Source organism: Equus asinus, chromosome X (assembly GCF_041296235.1).
Source record: "Equus asinus isolate D_3611 breed Donkey chromosome X, EquAss-T2T_v2, whole genome shotgun sequence".
In the NCBI taxonomy this organism is placed as follows: Eukaryota; Metazoa; Chordata; class Mammalia; order Perissodactyla; family Equidae; genus Equus; species Equus asinus.
In genome coordinates, this window is record NC_091820.1 from 49,275,500 (window position 1) to 49,292,900 (window position 17,401).

The following is a 17,401-nucleotide window of genomic DNA, read 5'->3' on the forward strand; positions in this document are numbered from 1 at the left end:
TATTGCAGGAGTTCCTTCTTTTTAAGGTTAAATAATATTGCATTTGTAAATATACCACACTTTTCCGGATTCATCTCTTCAATGGACATTTAGGTCTTTCCACATTTTGGCTACTGTGAATAGTGCTGCAATGAACATAGGAATGCTAATATCTCCTCAACATCCTGTTTTCAATTCTTTTGGATAAATACCCAGAAGCGAGATTGCTGGATCACATGTTAGTTCTATTTTTAATTTTTTGAGGAACTTCCATACTGTTTTCCATAGCTGCTGCACCATTTTGCATTCCTACCAACAATATCCAGGGTTCCAATGTCTCCACAACCTCATCAATATTTGTCCTTTGCGGGTTTTTTTTTAAATAATAAACATCCTAACAGGTGTGAGGTGATATCTCATTGTGGTTTTGATTTGCATTTCATTGATAATCAGTGAGTCTTGACGTTTTCCCCCATAGATCCTGTACATATTTTGTTAGATTTATGCCTATGCATTTCTTTGTTAGTTTCTATTTTAAATCATATTACTTAAAACTTTAAATTCCAGTTGTTTACTGGTAGTAGATAAAAAAGTGATTAACTTTTTAAATATTGACTCTGGAACTTAAAATATTGTTATACCTGCATATTACCTACAGGTGGTTTTTTATACAATCTTTGTGCCTTTCTACACAGAAAATATGTAATATGTGCATACAGAGAGTTCTATTTCTACCTTTATAATCTCTATACCTTTAATTTATCTTTTCTCATTATGGTAGCTAGGACTTATAGTACATAATACATTGCATAGGAATAGAGAGAGAGGAAATTCTTGCTTATTTCCAAACTTGGGAGGAAATTTTCCAGTCTCTCATCATTAAGTATTATGTTAGTTTTAAGTTTTTAGTAGATGCTTATTATGAAGTTGAGGAATGTTCCCTCTGTTCCTAGTTTATTGAGAGTCATTGATAGAGTTGGATTTTGCCAAATGCTTTCTCTGCATCAGTTGTTAGGAAAATGTCATATTTTTTTCTTTCTTTAGACTGTTGATATGGTGGATTATATTGAATGATTTGCCATCGTGAACTCAGTCTTCCATAACCGAAATAAATGCCAACTGATCATGGTGTCTAATTCTTTCTTTCCAATATTTTATTTAATTTGCATATATTTTGAAGAATTTTTCATCTATGTTCATGAAAGACATTGGTCTGCATTTTTATTTTGTGGGAGTTAATTTTTTTATTGAGATATAATTGATGCATAACAATTTGTGAATTTAAGATGCACAACATGTTGATTTGATATGTATATACTGCAACATGATCGTGTCATGCAATTATTTGTTTTAGTGGTGGGAACAATTAAGATCTAGTCTCTTAGCAACTTTAATGTTTATAATAGAAATTTGTCGTGCATAATCACGGCACTGTGTATTAGATCTCAAGGACTTATCCATCTACTAGTTGCAGGTATGTACCCTTAAACAACATCTCTCCCATTCCCCAGACCCTGGTAACCAACATTACACTGTGTTGTTTTGAGTACAGGTTTTTTATTATATTCCACATATAAGGGATATCATACAGCATTTGTCTTTCTCTGTCTAACTTATCTCACTTTGAATAATTTCCTCAAGGTCCATCCATATGTCACAAATGGCAGGATTTCCTTTTATCTCATGGCTGGATAGTATTCCATTGTATATGCATATCTCACATCTTCTTTATCTATTCATCTCTAGATGGACACTTTGTTTCTATATCTTGGCTATTGTGAATAATGCTGTAATGAACATGGGGGTGCATATATCTCTTCAATAACCTGTTTTTATGTCTTTTGGATATATTCTCAGAAGTGGGATTGCTGTATCATATGGTAATTCTCTTTAAAATTTTTTGAGGAATCTCCATACTGTTCACCATACTGGCTGAACCAGATTACAATCCTACCAACAGTGAACAAGTGTTCCCTTTTCTCCACATCCTCACCAACATGTTGTGCAACTTTTCGTGTGACTGTTGGTCATTTTGATATCTTCTTTGGGAAAATGTCTATTTAGTTTCTCTGCTCATTTTCTAACCAGATTGCTTTTTTTATTGTTGTTGTTATTGAGTTGTATGAGTTCTTTATAAAGTTTGGATATTAACTCCTTATTTGATACATGGTTTGCAAATATTCTCTCCTGTTTGTAGGTAATTGTTTCTTTGCAGTGCAGAAGGCTTCAAGTCTGATGTAGTATCCCTGATTGATTTTTTTCTTGTTATGTTTTTGGTGTCATATCCAAAATCATTCCCAAGACCCATGTCAAGGAGCTTCTTCCCTATGGTTTCTTCTAGGAGTTTTACAGTATCAGTTCTTACATTTAAGTCTATGATCCATTTAGAGCTAGTTTTTGTGAGTGGTATAAGACAGGGGTCCAATTTCATTTTTCTTCCTGCAGTAATCCACTTTTCCCAGCACCATGTGTTGAAGAGACAGTACTTTCCCCATTGGATGGTCTTGGCTTCCTTATCAAATATTAGTTGACTCTATACGTGAGTTTAATTCTTGGCTAGTTATTCTGTTCCAGTGGTCTGTGTGTCTATTTTCATGCCGGTGCCATACGGTTTTAATTATTCTGCCTTTGGTAGGAGAGCTTGAACTAAGGCAGTGTGATGATTCCAGTTGTGTTCTTCTTTCCCATGATTGCTTTGACTACTTGGGAATTTTATGGTTCTATACAAATTTTAGGACTGTGTTTTTCCATTTCCATGAAAAATTCCATTAGAATTTTGAGAGGGATTATGTTGAATCTATAGATGGTTTGGGGCAGCATGGGCATTTAAACAAGATTAACTCTGCCAATCCATGAACATGGGATGTCCTTCCACTTGTTTATGTCCTTTCTGATTTTTTCATCAAAGACTTGTAGATTTCATGGTACAGATCTTCCACATCCTTGGTTAAATTTATTCCTAGGTATTTTATTTTTTTTGATGCTATTATAAATGGGATAGTTTTCTTTCTTTATTTTTAAGCTGTTTCATTTGTTAGTGTATATAAAAGCAACTACTTTCTGTATATTGATTTTCTATCCTGAAAATTTACTGAATTTATTCATTAGATCCAAGAGTTTTTTAGTTGAGTCTTTGGGATTTTCTACATATAAGATCATATCATCTGCAAATAACAACTTTACTTCTTCCTTTCCAGTCTGGATGTCTTTTACTTCTTTGTCTTGCCTGATTGCTCTAGTTATGACTGGCAGTACTATGTTGGAAAAAAGTGGTGACAGCAGGCACCCTTGTCTTGTTCTTGATCTTAAAGGAAAAGCTTACCCTTTTTCTCCATTGACTATAATGTTAGCTGTGGGTTTGTCATATATAGCCTTTAATTATATTGAGGTACGTTCCTTCTACAGCCAATCTATTGAGGGTTTTTACCACGAAAGGATGTTGTATTTTGTCAAAAGCTTTCCTGCATCTCTTGATGTTGATGTGTACTTTTGTGTGTTTCACTTTTCTGATTAGTTTCTTTTCATTTTGGCTTGAAGAACTACTTTCAGCATTCCATGCAAGGAAGATAGTGTTGTTGATCTCCCTCATCTTTTGTTTGCCTGAGAGAGCCTTTATTTCTCCTTCATATCTGTAGGAGAAATTTGCCAGATAAAGTAGTTTTTCCTGGAAATTTTTATCTTTCAACCCTTTGAATATGTCATTGCATTTTCCTCTGGTCTGTAGGGTTTCTGCTGAGAAATCCACTGATAGCTTAATGGGGGTTTCTTTGTATGGGACTCTCTTCCTTGGTGCCTTTAAGATTCTTTCTTTATCATTGCTCTTTGACAGTTTCAATATAATGTGTGTTGAAGAGGTCTTTTAGCATTGGCATAATAGGGTGTTCTATTAGCTTCATGGACATCCATATCCAAGTCCTTCCCCTGGTTTGGGTAGGTCTCAGATACCATTTATTTAAATAAACTCTCTGCTCTCTTCTCTTTCTGGCACCCTGATTATTCCAATATTTCTTTTTTTATGATTTCCACAGCTCATGTAGGCTTTCTTTGCTCTTTTAAAATCTTCGTTCTTTCTTCTCTTGTAACTGCATTATTTCAAAATTCCTATCTTCAAAGTGACTTATTCTTTCTTCCATCTGGTCTGCTCTGCATGAATTCTTCAGGTCCAGAATTCGTTTGGTTCTTTTTTGCAATATCAATTTCTTGATAAAGAACTACATTTTTTCACATATTTTACTCATGATTCCATGAATTGTGTTTCTGAATTTTTTCTAACTTGCTGAATTTCTTCATACCTGCTATTTTTAATTCTTTATCATTTACAGTGCTATATTCCATGCTTTTTAACTGATGTAGAGAAAACATTTGACAAAATCCAAAACTTGGTTGCTAGTGAATTATCTTTTTGCAAGCTGGTGATGCCATATTTCCTTGAATTTTCCTATTCTTTGTAGTTGTGTTGGTGCTTTTGTTTTTCAAGTAGCAGACATCACTTTAACTCTTTGTTCATTGTGTTCAGCAGATGTGGTGTTATAGTCTATGGTATTGTTATTATCTCCATAGTTCCTCTGTGTTTGTGAAAGTGTGCCTGCCCCATTCTTATTGCTCTCTCTTGTGGTTGAATTTTTTAGCTTTTATTTCTTCTCTGGTTCTTACAACTTACCAGGCTGGCTATTGTTTCCCAGAAGGTGATGCTATAGTTCAAGTTTGTGGTTTCTTCCTTGTCCAGAGACTATAGCTTGTTTTCTGAGTGTGCTCCATGTCTATCCAAGCTCGCTCTCATAGATGCATTCTAGAGTGCACACAATGAGTTGGCAGCAGAATGGGGGTGAGATATGGGTTTAGCATTTGGTGTATTGGGTGTGGCCATGGACACTATGGGGAAATCCTGGGGGTGGTACTCCCAAAGGCTTGTGGGTGGATATCCTGCTGAGTGCAATTCCTTTAACACCCTTTGAAATTCTTATCTGCCTCTTTCCCAATATCCTCCCTTCCCCAGTGGAGAGCTCCCACCTTAGTACTCCATGTGCTGGTGGAGGGGAAAGGGTTTCTCCAGCTGTGTTATGCCCAGCTGGGGTAGCCAGGCGCTAACACATTGCTTTCCTTTTCTCTGTGGGAAATGTTGCCTACATCAGGTAAATCAGCTCTGTTCAGTGTTTTCTTGAGGGAGGGGTGGTGCCTGCAAATTTTGTCTTACCGCCTCCACTGTGACCAAAGTTGTATTTTTCTTTCTGGACTTCTGCAAGTTATCTTGTACATGAGTGCCTGTCACAGTCAACTTTTACCTGATTTTTACCTGACAGTTGAGAGAGGAGTCCAGGCGGTTTCACTGTCTCCACCAGTTAGTTCTACAGCCCATATGGAAGTTTTTCTGTCTCTTACTGGCTGCACTGGTGGGTAAGACTCTTTTTGGGTCCCTTGGATTAAACTGCTAGGTCCCAAAACACCCATCAAGGCACTTTTGTTCCGGTATGGATATCTAATTTGTTGATTTACAAGGGGGATATAACTGAGTAATGTCTTTCACTGCCATATTGGTGACAACACTCTGGTAATTTCTTTAATTAGGTTTGGTATTAGAGTAATGGTTACCTCAATAAGCAAGTTAGGAAATGCCTCATATGTTTCTATTTAGTGGAAATATTTTTTATATTTGGTAATAATTCTTTCTTTTACATTTATTTTTCTGTGGTAAGAATAATTGACATGAGATCTATCTTCTTAACAAACTTTAAGTGTATACTACATTATTATCAAGTATGGGTGCAATATTGTACAGTGGGTCTCTAGAGTTTATTCACTTGCTGAACTGAAACTATGCCAGTTGATTAATAACTCCTCACTTCTCCTTCCCCCAAGCCCCTGATAACAATCATTCTGGTCTTTGATTATACAAATTTGACTCTTTTAGATACCTTATGTAATTGGCATCATGCAGTATTTATCTTTTTGTATTTGGTTTCTTTCACTCAGCATAATGTCCACAGTGTCCATTTGTGTTGTTGCATATTGTAGAATTTCCTTTTTTTTTGGTGAGGAAGAATGTCCCTGAACTAATATCCATGAAAATCTTCCTCCACTTTGCATGTGGGATGCCACAACAACATGGCTTGATGAGTGGTGTGTAGGTCCGCACCTGGGATCTGAACCTGCAAACTGTGGGCTGCCAAAGTGGAGTACGTGAACTTAACACTATGCCCCCAGGTTGGTCCCTAATTTGCTTATTTTTAGGGGTAAATAGTATTCCATTGTATGCATATGTCACATTTTATTAATCTATTAATCAGTCAATGGAAATTAAGGTTGTTTCCACATTTTAGCTAATGTGACTAGTGCTGCAGTGAACATGAAAGTGCAGACACCTCTTTGACATCCTGATTTCAATTCTTTCTCATTTTGTTAATGTGGTATATTACATTGATTGACTTTCTGATGTTGAAGCATTCCTGTGTTCCTGCTATAAATCCCACTTGATCATGGTGTATGATCTTTTTAAGGTATTGCTGTATTCGGTTTGCCAATATTTTGTTGAGGATTTTTGCATCTATGTTCACCCGTGATATTGGCCTGTACTTTTCCTTCTTTGTGTTGTCCTTGTCTGGTTTGGGGATCAGCGTGATGTTGGCTTCATAGAATGTGTTAGGAAGTGCTCCATCTTCCTCAATTTTCTGGAATACTCTGAGAAGGATAGGTATTAAATCTTCTTTGAATGTTTGGTAGAATTCTCCAGAGAAGCTGTCTGGTCCTGGGCTTTTATTTTGGGGGAGGTTTTTGATTGCTGTTTCAATCTCTTGACTTGTGATTGGTATACTCAGATGCTCTATTTCTTCCTGATTCAGTTTTGGGAGGTTGTAAGAGTCTAAGAATTTATCCATTTCTTCTAGATTGTCCCGTTTGTTGGCATATAGTTTTTCATACTATTCTCTTATGATCTTTTGTATTTCAATGGTATCCATTATGATTCCTCCTCTTTCATTTCTAACTTTATTTATTTGAGTCTTCTCTCTTTTTTTGTTAGTGAGCCAGCTAAGGGTTTGTCAAGTTTGTTTATTTTCTCAAAGAACCAGCTCTTTGTTTCATTGATCTTTTCTGCTGTCTTTTTTGTTTCGATTTCATTTATTTCTGCTCTATTTTTTGTTATTTCCCTCCTTCTACTGACTTTGAGCTTGGTTTGTTCTTCCTTTCTAATTCTGTTAGGTGTCGTTTTAGATTGCTTATCTGAGACTTTTCTTGTTTATTGAGGTGCACCTGTATTGTGATGAATTTCCCTCTTAGGATCACTTTTTCTGCATCCCAAACGAGTTGGTATGGTGTGCTTTCATTTTCATTTGTCTCCAGATAATATTTCTCCTTTAATTTCTTCCATGATCCACTGGTCATTCAGTAGCATGTTGACTAATCTCCACATCTTTGTCCCTTTCCAAGCTTCATTCTCATAATTGATTTCTAGTTTCATAGCATTATGGCCAGAAAAGATGATTGATATTATTTCAACCCTCTTGAAGTTGTTGAGGCTTGTTTTGTTTCCAAACATCAGCCTGATGAGGGTTCTTTTGTAGGTTATTTTCTTATGCCTCGCTGTCGCTAATGTTTTCTCTTTGTCATTGACTTTTGCAAGCTTCACTACTCTATGCCTGGGCATTGGTCTTTTTACATTGATAAAGTTTGGAGATCTATTAGCTTCTGTAACATGGACTTCCAGCTCTCTCCCCAGGTTTGGTAAGTCCTCAGCTATTATTTCCTTGAACAAGCTTTCTGCCCCATTCTCCTTCTCTCTCTGGGATACCTATAATCCTTATGTTGCATTTCCTAATTGAGTCAGATATTTCTTGGAGAGTTTCTTCAGATCTTTTTACTTTTAGTTCTCTGTCCTCTATCTGAAGCATTTCTATATTCCTATCCTCCAAATTCCTAATTCTCTACTCCATATTATCAGCCCTACTGTTCAGGGAGTCCAGAGTTTTCTTAATCTCCTCTCTTGTATTTTTCATCTCCAACATTTCTGATTAGTTCTTCTTTATAGTATCAATCTCTTTTGTGATGTAGCTCCTGAACTCATTGAGTTGTCTATCTGTATCCTCTTTTAATTCATTGAGTTGTTTAATGATAGCTATTTTGAATTCTTTGTCATTTAGGTTATAGATTTCTGCATTTTGGGGATTGTTTTCTGGGTACTTGTCATTTTCCTTCTGTTCTGGAGATTTAATATATTTTTTAATAGTGCTTTATGGTGTGTATTTGTGCCTCCACATAGAGATAGAGTTTGGTTACAGCTTTGGCTTGCTGCCACTGGGGCAGAGGGGGTAGCAGCTGTGCAATCTACATAAACTAGGATCCCTGTCAGCTATTCCTGACTGAGGCTTGGCCCCTCCTTGGGATCACAGTGGCCCTGTGAAGTCTCCCATCAGCTGTGGAACACAAGGGAGCTTCAGGTTGCTGGTTCCTGCTCTCTCAGACCCACCTAGACATGCCCCCTCCCTAGGGTCTGCAGTGATGTTATGGGCTTTTGCAGCAGCTGGGAGCTGTTTCAAATAGACTTGCAGCTTTACCCCCATCTAGTCCTGCAGGATTTCACTTGCCCACTCTGGGCCACAGCAGAGCTATGGGCATTTAATGTAGTCGGTGGTTAGTTCACCTGGCCATGCCACTTCTGCTTAGGTCTCCCAGCCTTTGTGTTTGGTGGGCAGGGCCTCTCCACTAGGGCCAACCAGAGACTTTTCCTGTGGCTACTGTGGGACAATAGACTTTCCCCCTAGACCAAGGAACAGTCATACTTGGGCTCTTGATTGTCACAGCCCACTTGTGCAGTCCCACTGGATCTCACTTGCCCCCTCGGGGATGCAGCAGGGCTGTTGATGTTTAATGCAGCCAGCATGTAGCTCAACCAGCTTAGCCACTTCTGCCCCAAGGCCTCCCAGCCTTTCTGTTTGGTGGGCAGGGCCTCACCACTAGGACCAACCAGAGACTTTCCCTGCGGCCACTGTGGGACCATGGACTTTGCCCCTGGACCAGGGAGCAGTCACGTTAAGGTTCTGGATTGTCACATCCCACTCACGTGGTCCTGCTGCATCTCACTTGCCCACTTGGGGCAGGAGCAGGGCTGTGGGTGTTTAATGCAGCTGGCAGGTAGCTCACTTGGCCAAGCCACTTCTGCCCCAAGGCTTCCCAGCATTTGTCTTTGGTGAGCAGGGCCTCTCCACTACAGCTGACCAGAGACTTTCCCTGTGGCCACTGTGGGACTGTGGATTTTCCCACTGGACTAAGGAGCAATCATGGGGGGCTTAGGGCTGTAGTCACCTGTTTCCGAGGTCATGATGCTGATGCACATGCCCACCCTTGGTGCCATGGCAGTGCTATGAGCATGTCAGCTGGGAAAGAGTCACTCGCAGGTACTAGGCTGTCTGGGGGCAGGAGAGTTTTCACCTATCTCCACCTCCTCCCCCACCTTCCAATGTATAGCAGTGTGGGTCTCTCAGGGGTCCTGAGGTGCTGTGTGAGTAACCTCCATTTATCTATGAATGTCCAATTAATTGTAGTTCAAACCAGGAGAAACAAAGAAAACTGCTCACTCTGCCATGTTGCTAACATCGCTCCTCCTGATTTCAATTCTTTAGCATAGGTACGCAGAAGTGGATGGTGTATGATTGGTGGATCATATGGTAGTTTTATACTTAATCTTTTGAGGAGCCTCCATACTGTTTTCCATAGTGGCTTCACCATTTTGCATTCCTCCCAGTAGTGTTCAAGGGTTCCAACTTCTCCACATCCTGTCAACACTTGTTGCCTTTTTTTTTTTGATAATAGACATCCTGACAGGTGTGAGGTGATATCTCATTGTGGTTTTGATTTATATTTCCCCGATGATTAGTAACAATGAGCACTTTTTATGTATGTGTTTGTCATTTGTATGTATTCTCTACATAAATATCTAATCAAGTTTTAGTCCATCTTTTTTTCAAGTTGCTAGTTTATTTGTTATTGAGTTACATAAGTGCATTAGATATTTTGGAGATTAACCTCTAATGAGATGTATGGTTTGCAAATATTTTACCACATTCTGTAGGTTATATTTTCACTCTTTGATTGTTTCCTTTCCTATGCAGAAGCTTATTGATTCGATGTAATCCCACTTGTTTATTTTAGTTTTTGTTGCATATGCTTGTCGACGAAAACAATCCATAACCAATCTATAAATGAAAATTTGGGAGAGTTTATTCTGAGCTGAAATCTGAGGACCATGGCCCGGGGCCTTTCTTCCCAAAGGAAGAAAGGGCACCGATGAAGTGGGGTGCACAGAGTGGTTATATGCCCCCAAACAGGGTGTTTCACATATGATTGAAATGTCTCTCCCACAATAGTCACAAGATTGCCCTGTTGGCACAGCGCTTGATGGACACAGCACATAGTGGGTCTGCTATCTTGGTGAGCATAGCAGGAGGCAAGTCTATTGTCTCGAGCTGGGCGGTCACAGGTGAGTGCAGCAGTTTCTAGCCTAAGGAAAGATGCTTAATCCTTAAGGAGACGCCAACGTTGGGAGGGGGAGGGAAGTTGCACCTTTATCTCAAGGGCCTTTTGCTCTTGCCATAGGGAATCTCTAAAGCAGATATACAATGCATGCTCAACAGCCACTGTCAGGCCCTTTTGGAAAGAGAAGGTCAGGCTGAATTAGGTTTATACCAAATGGCTTCCTCATATTCTCCAACATATCCTATTGCTTGCCATTTTTATTTGTCATGCTTTTGGTGTCATATCCATGAAATCATTGCCAAGACCAATGCCATTAATATTTTCCTTATGTTCCCTATGTTTTCTTCTAGGAGTTTTTACAGTTTTGGGTCTTCCATTTAAGTCTTTAATCCATTTTGAGTTTACTTTTGTGTGTGGTATATGATATGTCAAATTTCATTATGTTTACGTGTGTATCTAGTTTTCCCAAGACCATTTGTCGTAACACTACCCTTTTCCCATTGTGTATTCTTGGCACCCTTGTCAAATATCACTTGATGATATATGCATGGATCTCCTTCGGGGCTTTCTATTCTCTTCCATAGGACTATATGCCTGTCTTTATGCCAGTATCATACTGTCTTGATTACAGTAGCTTCATAATATATTTTGAAATCTGGAAGTGTGGTGTTGTTCATCGTTCTCAGCATTACTGTGGCTATTTGTGGTCTTTTGTGGTTCCATGTGAATTGTAGAATTGTTTTTTTCTATTTCTGTAAAAAAATTCTTTGTGATTTGGATAGGGATACCATTGACTTGGTAGGCTGATTTGAATAGTAGGGACATTTTAACAATATTAATTTTCTCAATTCATGAACACAACATGTTTCTCCATTTTTTTATGTCTTGCTTAATTTATTTCTTCATTGTTTTGTAGTTTTCAGTATACGAATCTTTCCAATTCTTAAGTAATTTTATTCCCAAGTACTTTAATATTTTTTGGTGTTGTTTTAAATGGGATTATTTTTCTAGTTTTCTTTTCAGATAGTTTGTTATTGGTGTATAGAAACACAACTGATTTTTGTAGATTGATTTTGTATTCTGCAACTTTACTTAATTTGTTTATTAGTTCTAACAGTTTTTTTAATGGCATCTTTGGGGTTTGTTTTATATAAGATTGTGTAACCTGAAAACAGGAATAATTTTCCTTATTCCTTTCCAATTTGCATGCCTTTACTTCTTTTTCTTGTCTAATTGCTCTGACTAGGACTTCCAGTACAGTATTAAATATAAGTGGTAAAAAAAAAGATGTTCAACATCATTAGCCCTCAGAGAAATGAAAATTAAAACCACAATGAGATATCACTATACACCTATCAGAATGGATAATATAAAAATGTCTTGACACTAAATGCTTATGAGGATAGAGAAACTGGATTACTCATAGATTGCTGTTGGAAATGTTAAATAGTACAGCCACTCTACAAAACAGTTTGCCAATTTCTTATAAAATTAAACATACAATTACCATATGACCCAGCAATTGTACTCTTGGCCATTTATCACAGAGAAATGAACACCTATATTCACCCAAAATCTTGTACATCAAAGTTCATAGAATCCTTATTTGTAATAGGCAAAACTGGAATAGCCCAGATGTCCTTCAAGAGGTAAATGATCAAACAAACTGTAGAATATAACTCAGCAATACAAGAGAATGAGCTATTGATATGCACAAGAACTTGGATGAATCACCAGGGAACTATACTGAGTGGAAAAAGTCAGTCCGAAAAAGATACACACTATATAAATATGGTTCCATTTGTGTAACAATTTTTAAATAACAAAATTTTAGAAGTGGAAACCAGATGAATGCCAGGTTAATGGGCTTAAGTGTGAGAGTGGGGTTGGAGCAGGAGAAAGGTAGATGTGGTTATAAAAAGACAACAAAAAGGGGGTCATTGTGGTGTTGGAATTATTCCACACATTGACTCTGTTGTGTGGATGCATGCACTTACGCATGTGACAAAACTGTATAGTTCTCAATAAACATTCACACACACAACCATGTGCACAAATGAGTATCAGTAAAATTGGAGAAATTTTAATAAGATCAGTGGATTGTAGCAATGCCAAAACTTGGTTGTAATATTTTATTATAGTTTTTCAAAATGTTACCATTAGGGGAAACTGGGCAAAGTATGAAGGATCTCTGTATTATGTGTTAAAACTGCGTGTAAATCTACAATTATCTCAAAAAAACTTGAATTCAAAAATAGAACTGGTGAGAATGGGCATCCTTGCCTTTTTCCTGATTTTAGAGAAAAAGCTTTTAGTTTTTCACAGTTAAGGATGATTTCAGCTGTGGGTTCTTCAGATATGGTTTTATCATGTTGAGGTATTTTCTTTTTATGCCTAGACTGTTGAGAATTTCTTATCATGAAAGAGTGTTGATTTTGTCAAATAGTTTTTCTGCAGGTATTGAGACAATCATGTGTTTTTTATACTTTATTCAGTTGATATGGTGTACCACATTCCTTGATTTTCATGTATTTAACTATCTTTGCACTCCAGGGATAAATCCAAGTTGGTGATTGAATATGATCCTTTTAATGTGTCTTAGTACATTTGAGCTACTGTAACAAAATACCACGCACTGAGGGGTGTATAAACAATAGAAATTTATTCTCACAGTTCTGGAAGCTGGTACTCCAACATCAGGGTGCCAGCATGGTCAGGTTCTGGCAAAGACCCTCTTCTGGGTTGTATACTTTTCACTGTGTCCTCACATGGTAGAAGTGGTGAGCTAGTTCTTTGGGGTCTCTTTTATAAGAGCACTAATCTCAACCATGAGGGTTACTCCTTCATGAACTAATCACCTTCTAAAGGCCCCACCTCATAGTAGCATCACCTTGGGCTTAAGATTTCAACATATGAATTTTGGGAGGCAAAAACATTCAATCTATAGCAAATATGCTCTAGGATTGAGTTTGTTAGTATTTTGTTGAGGATTTTTGGACCTATATTCATGAGAGATATTGGGTAGTAGATTTTTTTCTTGTGTTATCCTTATCTGGCTTTCATATCATGGGAAAGTTGGCCTCATTAAATGAGATTGGGAGTGTTCTCCCAAATTTTGGGGAAGAACTTGAGAAGGATTGGCATTAGTTCTTCTTTAGATGTTTGTTAGAATTCATTAGTGAAGCCACCTGGTGCTGGGCTTTTCTCTGTTGGAAAATTTTTGATTATTGAGTCAATCTCCTTACTATTGATGGGTCTATTCAGACTTTCTATTTCTTTATGATTTGGTATTTGAAGATTGTATGTTTTTGGGAATTCATCCATTTTTTCTAGATTATCTGATTTGTTGGTGTATAGTGGTTTAGAGTAGCCTCTTACTTCTGTGTCATCAGTTGTAATGTAATGTGTCTTCTTTCATCTCTGATTTTATTTATTTGAGGCTTCTCTCTTTTTCTTAGTTAGCCTAGCTGAGTGTTGGTCAAGTTTATCTTTTCAACAAACAACTCGGTTTTATTGAATTTTTCTAATTTTTTTCTATCTTCTATTTTTGCTCTAATATTTTTTATTTCCTTTCTGCTTATGTTGGGTTTAGTTTGATCTTTCTTTTCTACCTATTTGAGGTGAAAGATCGCCTCTTTATTTGAGGTCTTTCTTCTTTTTGTGATGTGCATATTTATGGCTAGGAACTTACCTCTTAGTACTGCTGTTATTACATCCCATAAGTATTGGTATGCTGTGTTTTCATTTTCACTTGTCTTGAGGTATTTTCAAATTTTCTTTTTTTATTTCTTTTTTATTCCAAAGGTTGTTATAGAGAATATTGTTTAATTTCAACATTTTTATGATCTTTCCAGTTGTCTTTCTGCCATTAAACTCTAGCTTCATTCCATTATGGTCAGAAAAGATTCTTGGTATAATTTCAATCTTTATACACTTATTGAGATTTGTTTTGTGAACTAACATGTGTTTTACCATGGAGAAAGATACATGTGTACTTGAGAAGAATATATATCCTGCTGCTCTTGGGTGGACTCTTCTGCATATGTCTCTTATGTTCACTTGGTCTTTAGTGTTGTTCAAGTCCTCTGTTTCCCTATTGATCTTCTGTCTGGTTGCTATATTCAGTATTGAAAGTGTATTGAAGTCTCCTACTATTACTGCATTGTTGTCTATTTCTCCCTTCAGTTCTGTCACTGTTTGCTTTATATGTTTAGTTGTTCTAATGTTGAGTTCATACATATTTGTAAATGTTATATCTTCTTGGTGGGTTGACCCCTTTATCATTATGTAAGGTCCTTCTTTGTCTCTTGGGATGGTTGTTGACTTGAAGTTTGTTTTAGCTGATATAAGTATCCCTGCCGTTTTTGTTACTATTGCCATGGAATACCTTTTTCCATCCCTTCACTTTCAGAGTATGTGCGTCCTTAAATCTAAAATGAGATTCTTCTAGGCAGCATATATTTGGGTCAGGTCGGTTCCTTTGCTTTTTATTGATTCAGCCACTCTAGATATTTTGATTGAGGAACTTGATCTATTTACAATTGATTATTGACAGGAAAAGATTTACTAGTGCCTTTTTTAGCTGTTTAATGTTAGACTTCCAGTTTTTTCTCTCTCTCTTACTTCATTGCTGTCTTCCTTTGTGTTTTGTTGATTTTTTGTGTTGATGTGCTTTGATTTCTTTCTTTCTCTTTTCTGTTGTGTACACTCAATAGGTATATTTTTGTTGTTATCTTGAGACTTTTATAAGATATATTATCATTATAATAGTCTAATTTAAGTTGATAACAACTTAAGTTCAATTGCATGCAAAAGCTCTATACTTGAACTCTCCATCCCACTTTATGTTACTGTTGTTACATTATACACCTGTTTATTTTTTGTATCTTTAAATATGTTTTGTTATAGTTATTTCTAATATATGACTTTTGAATTTTACATTTGAATTAAAAGTTATTTACCCACAAGCATTAATATATGATAACATTATTTGTCTATATATTTATCTTTACTATAGCTTTATATATTCTTATGCTATAGTATTGCTGATTAGCATCTTTTTATTTGAACTTCAAGAACGCCCTATATCATTAGCATTTTTTGTAAGGCAGGTCTAGTGGTGATGAAATCCCTCAGTCTTTATTTGTCTGTGAAAGTGTCTATCTTTCTCCATTTTTAAAGGACAGATTTGTGGCACATAGTATACTTGGTTGGCAGATTTTTTCTATTCTATCAGCACTTGAAATATAAATTCTCATTCCCTTCTGGCCTGCAAGGTTTCTGCTGAGTAATTTACTGATATTTTTATCAGTCTTCCCGTGTACATGATGATTGCTTTTCTCTTGCCTCTTTCAAAATTCTCTTTTAGTCTTTGACTTTTGACAATTTGATTTTTATGTGTCTCAATGTGGATTTTTTTGGCTTCATTTGATTTCGTGACTTTTGAGTTTCTCAGAACTGTAAGTCCCTTTCTTTTTCCATATTTAGAAAATTTCCAGTCATTATTTCTTTGCAAGAGCTTTCTTGTCCTTTCTCTCTCTCTCTCTTCTCCTGGGACACTCATAATGAATATATTGATCACTTTGATGGTATCACATAGGTTCCTTAAGCTTTTCTTACTCTTTTATTCCTTCTGAATAAAAGTATAAGTTTGGTAATCTTTTCTTCTTATATATGTAATGTTTTGTTTAACCACTGTAGTGAATTTTTCCATTTATTTGTTGCATTCTTAAGCACCGTAAGTTTTGTTTGTTATTGTCAAAAAATATTCTCTATGTCTTTGTTGAAATTTTCATCTTGTTCAGGCATTGATCTCTTGATCTCAGTGAGCATCTTTATGACAACTATCATGAATGCTCTCAGATAAATTACATACCTCCATTCCATTAGGATCAGTTTCAGGAGATTCATCTTGTTCTTTGTTTGAATCATCTTTGTCTGATTGTTCGTTTTTCTTGACTCTCCCAGTCTTCATAGACTGGCCTCACACCAGAGATGACCCCCACCAATAAGTCTGGTAAGAAATTCTGGGTGACTCTACAAACTCTTTCCCCCACAGGGGGAAGCAAGCTGCTTTGATTTTTGTCATCTCACTCTGTGGTGAGCCAGGAGGGAGAGCTATGGTATCTGCCAGCCCAAGCCATCACCTCTCTACTCCTTCAGGCTGCTAAACTATGTGAGACCCATCCAAGCTTTAAGATTGACGGAATAGAGGTCAGTCACCTGGGGAGCCCACTTGGAGAACTTGGGGTACTATGTGCATAACTCTAGTCTTTCCCTCCATGTAGAGAAGCTGAGAGCATGGCTTTTTCATCCATTCTCTCTTTGGTGAGCAGAAGGGAGAGCCAGGGTATCTGCAAGCTGAAGCTTCCCTCTTCATTCTAACCCAGGCTGTGAGTGTGTGGTGGACCCATCTGAGCTCCAAGACTGGAAGACTGAGACCAGAGTACTGGGTAGCCCCATCAGAGATGTTGTGGCACTGGGTACATGGTTCTATAATTTTTATCTGCAGGGGTAAGTTGAGAGCTGCCTCTTTCCACTGGTTGTCTTATGCTGAGAAGGAGGGGGATCTATGATGTCTACAAGCCCAAGCTGCCACCTCTGTTCTCTGCCAGCCTTCTGGACTGTAGTGGACACGTCTGAGCTCCATGAACAAACACCTACCTCACTCTGGGAGAAGCCAGGAGTTAAGCGTTGTCGTTTTAATCATATAATGCTGTGCTGGAGGGAGGGGCTTGAGCTAGAGGGTATTCTTACCACCAAATATTCCTACTACCTTCTGTGAGTCTGGTTTTGCAAGTGCCCAGAGTCTAGAAGCATTTCACCTGGTTTCTCAATTCCTTCCAAAGGGAATTTGTCTGTGAGTTGTTGCTTAATTGATGTGTTGGTGAGGGGTAAGGATAGTCTAGGGCTTCCTATTCCACCGTCTTACTGACATCTTTCCTCATATTTCTTGTTC